The 6,397-nt window shown below is 33.6% G+C and overlaps 1 long non-coding RNA gene across 3 annotated transcripts; it reads right to left on the bottom strand.

Annotated features, from left to right (window-relative positions):
• Positions 1 to 740: 740 nt before the first annotated feature.
• On the bottom strand, positions 741 to 4,313 carry LOC105972703 (uncharacterized). Of its 3 annotated transcripts, none has more exons than XR_016030802.1 (5): positions 4,006 to 4,313; positions 3,659 to 3,790; positions 1,580 to 1,622; positions 1,086 to 1,345; positions 741 to 982 (listed from the first exon to the last, which is right to left on the bottom strand). It is a non-coding gene; the product is annotated as an uncharacterized LOC105972703 (long non-coding RNA). The 3 variants fall into 3 exon arrangements; XR_016030803.1 differs by having other exon boundaries at positions 1,580 to 1,831; positions 3,659 to 3,756; XR_016030801.1 differs by having other exon boundaries at positions 3,659 to 3,756; positions 4,006 to 4,312.
• Between the last annotated feature and the right edge of the window lie 2,084 nt (positions 4,314 to 6,397).

Raw genomic sequence — 6,397 nt, 5'->3', positions numbered from 1 at the left:
AATACGAAAGACCACAGCCACATGTTGGCTTGTTGGTCACCTACTCTAACAATGTCCTGGTGAGAAACAGTAATGACAAATGTATCTCCTTATTCTGAACTCTGGAGTGGTGATTGTGGAATTTCTGCATTCTTTTCCATTTCAACCCTTCTCTTTTACAAAGACAATTTCCTTCTTCTTTACTGGCTTGTGTTTCTTCACTTGTTTTTTGAACCCTAGACCTTTATTTTTGGTGTACTTCTCCAGTGACACAATCTCTTCGAGTTTAGTTGTGCCGGTATTTATCCTCTTGATTGCTAGAGTTTATTCTTTGAGTTCATCTTTCACCTTTGCCGATTCAAGATCCTTCTTGGTGATTCCAACCTCCAAATGAGTGATTGCACTACAACAAAAATCATCTTTGTGGACACAAGAAAATGTCCCAATATATAACATTTTGGGACATTTACACTTTAAGGGGCAAATAAAATATATGTCGCGTAGTTGTGTGTCGCATTAGCCTTTGGGACATTTATTATATGCCCCTTAAAGTTTCTCTTTTCGAGGCACTCATTTGTGTCCCAATAAATGGTTATTAAGACATAAATATATGTCCTCTTAAGAAACCCATGTTTCTGCTAATCAGTTTTTCGAGACAATTATATATGTCATTATATATACACTTCATATCCTGTTAATATAACTAAAATATATATAAAATACAAATTTAAATAACAAACACAACATAACAATAATCTCAATTTTCATAACAAAAATTTCAAATATATTCAACTTAGAAAAATCATAGTACTACAAAGGATCTTCCAAACCAACCAACATTATGGAATCATAGTCCTATAATGTAAAATTTGAATATCTTGATTAACTAAACTTTTAATCTCTAGCAACTCTAAACTTCAACAGTATGATTCAGCTCCCATCATATTCTAGATGGCTTGCATCAACAATAAAATTCATCATTCAAAGCAACTGCATAAGAAACCTGTAGGAAAGAAAAAAAAACATCACGAAGGAATAAAAAAATAAGTTACAAATTACAGTGCCTTCATTAATGAGTAAACATATAAAAATGCAAAATAACATACCATCTCTTATTTATCTGAATATAATCATTGGGGAAATTCCTTTTGTTTTCTACCTAGCATAAACAAATTATATTTAATACCTCATCAAAAAAAATTAAAAAGTTACAGAAGATAAGGAAAAAATAAAATAATACATACCAGTAAAACAGCCCAAATAATATGTATTCCAAGAGCCTTCCAATTGTTTGAACATAATTATACGAGAAATTTATTCTTACCTTTTTTTTTCACCTGATACCATTCAACTTAATCAACACCTTCTGCAAAAATAAATAAGATAGCGGATGAACATAATGCAAATGTAAACTCTAACCTCTTGCCATGTTTCTAGACTAAATCAAAATCCTTAAATCATAGGTCTACAAGACATGACATAGTTCAACACACAATTAATCAACAGTAAAAGATACAGTACATCTCTTGATGCCACAAGTACAAAACAAAGAATATGAAAGATAGTCTTATAAGGAAGTATAATTGAAAACAAATAATACCCGAATAGTCTTCATTATAGGTTTGTTAAAAATCAGCCTTCCCCTGTAGCAACCAAATTTTTTTAAACAATTATCACGAAGAAAACAGGTAAGAAAAGAATAAAGTTGAGTATTACATTAGCTGTTGCTTAAGATAAGTATCAGTAATAAGATCACTTCGTTAAATAAATTATCGCCATACTTAGATGTAATAAAGAGATTATGCAATCTGATGCACACTAGCCAGAGCACATGAGACATCTCCTAAGGGACCTAAATAACCAAACATATACTACAATTAGTCTTAATATTTTTATTCCATTAAAATAACAGTTGATGCAAAAATAAAACAAAATACCAATTAGATAAGAGTAATTAACAAACATGATATTTGTTTATGGTTACTATCCAATAACATTGTGGGGAGAAATATATTGGCAAGAAAAACACAGTAAATGCATTTCTCAAGGACTCCAACATCAAAATCCCATATTCAATCTTAAACTTAGTTATACAGACCCCATCAATTGTTTATTAGCAGTACAAACTAATTTTTCTTACAAAAAAAAATTAACTTGATGTATTCTTCTTAACAATAAAAATCATATTTGGAATAGCAAAATTTAATCAGTTATATAATCAATCCCATTACCAAAATTTATAATAGCTAGGTGGTAATCGGGGACCAAATCAAAGCACTCATCACATTAGAGTGAAAAATCGGACAAGTCACATGCATTTTCCTTTCAAAAGTGAAAAATCATTGTTAAGTGTTGGGTGCTAAATACCAACACGCAAGTGTACGTATCGCAAACAAGTAGTAAAGTAGACTCGTGAGAGTCGGATGTCGATCCCACAGGGAATACGCAAATTATTTAATCCTAAGTACCAAATTTTAGCAATTACGATTTTTATCCAGCCTACGCAAGTTTGTCAAATTAATTAATTAATTAAGTAAACTAATTAAGAAAGCAAATAATCACGAGAAAATATCAATATAAAACGGATCTAGGATTCTATCTTCCCCCTATGCGATAATTCTTCACCCAATTAATCTCCTATTATGCAAGTTACGATTCCCGATTATTAACCCAAGACACGAAATTATTCATAACCAGCTGTCGCTGCGCTATAAACCTATTATTCATAAAAGATTCACTATATATCTATGCAAACCTAGTATAAATAAAGCATTAAATAACAAGTCTCGACAACGGCTACCTAAGGTATTATCTGTATGTCTACGATAATACATGCAATCAACACACGCATTCGGTGAAAAACTACTCGAAGGCTCTTCTATCCCTGTTCTAATTATTAAAACGATCTGTCAATCAATTCTAACAATAACAAATAGCAACATAAGTTAGCTACGCTCATGCACTAAATACGATCAAAATAGAAGAAATAATCGAAGAATTAAACTTGCATAAAAGTAGAAAAATAGGTTCGAGTTACCACATAGGGTTCCAATAAAATCCTAGAATAAAAACTTAGCTACTCATGTTCGTTACGAAAAGCATAATAAAAATACGAAAATTCATAAAAATCAGAAAAGAAAATAAAAGGAAAACTAGGATGAAGATTCGTCAAGTCTTCGTCTTCGTTCTCTTGCTCCTCGATTGCCCTTGAAATTGCGTAAAAAGATCCCTAATTGTGTGCTTGGATTGGTCTTATATAGGGTGAAGAACTTGGGGAAGAAGGCAGTTTCCTTGTGCAATTAAAATCCCTTTACTGCGCAACTTCGGGGTATGGGACGGGGGTCCCATAATTTGCACTAAAACTGGGACGGGGGTCCGAGCCTTGTTTCTTCAGAATTTTGATATTTTCACTTTTGACCCATATTTTCGCCAAAATTGCAGTTTTGACCCCATACTTTTCCAATTCTTCATTTTGTACCTAAAATACAATAAATCAACTTTTTAAGCACCAATTATCATTAAAACACACCAAAAGCTCAAATAAAAAGGTACGATAAAGTGTAAAATTATACACTTAACATTAAGCATAAAAAATTCTCAAGCTAGTTCTTCGGAGAAGTTCAAGAAATACATATAATAAGGTAAATTTACATTTGTCAAAAGAAAGAAAAAACAATACCTTTCATTGTCATTGCTACCATAGCTGAATTTGTTTTATTAAACTCTTACATCGTAACTCATCAACGCTCGAACATTCCTGACATTGTTGCCGTCGAACTGCAAATGGGGAAACACTTTCATAATCCTTGCCCTAAACCATTTTCGTCGAATTTAAATGTTCATTAAACAGAAATATATAGGTGAGAGAAACAGAAATTGATTGCCGTCAAATGAAAATTGGGAAAAACGTTTCAAGCCCTAACTTCGTTTCGCCCAATTCAAAATTTTGTTTCTAAACCCTAGTTTCAGAAGATTAAAAGGATGGGAGAGAGACACAAAATCGTAAGATAGAAAAAGAGATCTTACCTTCATAAGTTTAATCAAGAAATTCTCGACTTCAAGGAGATGAGACGTTCGGTGCATAAGAAGGGAACGCTGGGAGATTAAATGAGATGGAAAGAAAATGGAACTAATAAACAAGAATTTATTTTATAATCTTTTTTTTTTTTTGCGCAAATTCAATTTGAGGTATAAGTGCCCAGATAAGTTAAATAATTAGATGCAATTTATGAAGTGTCCCAATATCCTTTATTTGGGACGCTTGTGAAAAAGTGTCTCTAACTATATGTCGTAATAGATGTTTTTTGTTGTAGTGTTCTTTCTTTAAGGTAAGAATTTTCCTTGTTGGCTGCATCTAGAGCATGAGTCTTATTCTCCAAGTCGCTGAACAATTTCTTATACATTTCTTCCTCATCTCCCACTGCTTCTTTACTGTATTCTGCAGCATTCAAAGAAATAGAGTTCAAACATGTATAATGACTATTATCTAACTCAGAAATTTCAGTTACTGAAAGTGTTTCAGAAAGTGTTGCAGCATCTAGAGAAACTCCCTATGATTCTGTTTCAGGACAATTTTCAATGAAATATCTGACAGAAAGAGCCTGTTTTGTGGGTTGCTGCTCCTCTGTCTGTTCAGGTTGCTCTTCCTTCTCATCACTGACAGCACAAATCAGGCTCATTCCTCTTCTTCTCAAGGTATTTGCACATTCATTAGCATAATGTCCAAATCTTGAGCAAGCCCTGCATTTAATATGATCCAAGTTAGGTGGTTCATAATTTGAACGAATAAATGGAGAATTTTTTAAAGTGTTTTGAGAAGATGTTTGAGGAAATGTTCTCTGTGGAATAGATCTGTTCCGGGGCTGAGTTTGTCGATTTTGTGGAGAGCCATCTGGAAATAACTGTCTGGGCTTGATTCCACTTCGTCTGTATGCCCTATTGAATTTCTGAATCTGAAATGCCACATTGTTGACACATTCCTCTGCATCATCATCATACTCCGGAGCAACTTCTTTCTTTTCTAATTCTGCCTGGAGTGCATTTGAGATGGCCTTACCTTTCTCGTTTCTCTGATCTTCAAAGTTCATCTCTCTAGACTTTAAGCTACCAATTAATTTTTCCAGACGTAGAGATGATGTGTCTTTGGCCTCCTCAATTGCAGTAACTGTAATGCTGAATCTTTCTGGAAGAGTTCTCAGTACCTTATTCACCAGTGTCTCATTGCTCAAGGGACCACCTAAGGATTGAAATTCATTAGCTAAATCAATCAATTTCTCATTGTATTGAGAAATTGTTTCAGTTTCTTCCATCCTCAGTCTCTCAAATTTGGAAGTGAGTAATCTGAGCTTAGTTCTTCTAACACTGTCTGATCTTTCACAATGTAACTGAAGAACCTCCCATGCATCCTTCGCAGAAGTGCACACTGAGATCAGTTTAAACATTGTTAAATCTACTGAATTAAAGATTGCATTTAACGCCTTTGAGTTTTGATTGGCATTTGATAAATCGTCTGCTGTCCACCGTTTTCTGGTGTTGGAAATACATCCCCATCCGCATCTGTTATAGTTGGTAGCTTCCATCCAGTAACAATAGATCTCCAGGCTCTCTCGTCAATGGCTTTGATGTACGCCCTCATCTTGACTTTCCAGTAGGTGTAGTTTGTGCCATCAAGTACAGGAGATCGCATAGAAGCAGTCATCAGAGTATCCATCACGAATTCGTTTCTGAAAAAGAAATAGGAACAAACACTTAGTATACGTCAAGTGTTGGCTCTTGATGCCAATTGAAAGAATTTATGGTCCCGAATTCGTTTAATACAGAGGTGTTATATTAAGTGTTATGACACTTGTATAAACATGCAGCGGAAATATAAAAACAATACTCAGATTAAAAATGTTCACAAGTAAAAACTTGTGAACTTGCCCTTTAAATGACGTAAAAACTTATATTAAAAACAGTATTACAAGAATACAAAGAGAAGAAGTACAAAAACTTCTTCCTTATGAATGAATCACTAGCTTGATCATTCTTACAACCAAATCTAGAAACAAAAAGATAAATACTAAAAATTCTAGATTTCAAAGAATGTACTCGTGAGGAGTACATACAACAGAGATTCTAGAAACACACTAAAACTCTCATGTATTCTTTTCAGCTCTCGGTTTTTTGTTTCTTCGAATCCTTAAAAATTCCTTGAGTCTTGAAGTCGGTATTTATAGACATTCCAAGCTTCCACTCCTCAGCCCATGATCTGCAAGAAAACCAACTACAAGAGCACTCAAGAACATGGGTTAGTGGGTTAGTTTAGTAGTTAAAATAATATCCACAATTTAACCCCACTAATAAGCACTACTTAGCCCACTAAGTAATATACTTAGCCCACTAAGCCATAACTAAAATTTAGTTTGAAAGTAGGAGA

This window comes from Erythranthe guttata, chromosome 4 (genome assembly GCF_056151865.1).
Source record: "Erythranthe guttata isolate IM_541 chromosome 4, IM_541, whole genome shotgun sequence".
Classification (NCBI taxonomy): domain Eukaryota; kingdom Viridiplantae; phylum Streptophyta; class Magnoliopsida; order Lamiales; family Phrymaceae; genus Erythranthe; species Erythranthe guttata.
This window is presented reverse-complemented; position numbering and strand designations above follow the sequence as displayed.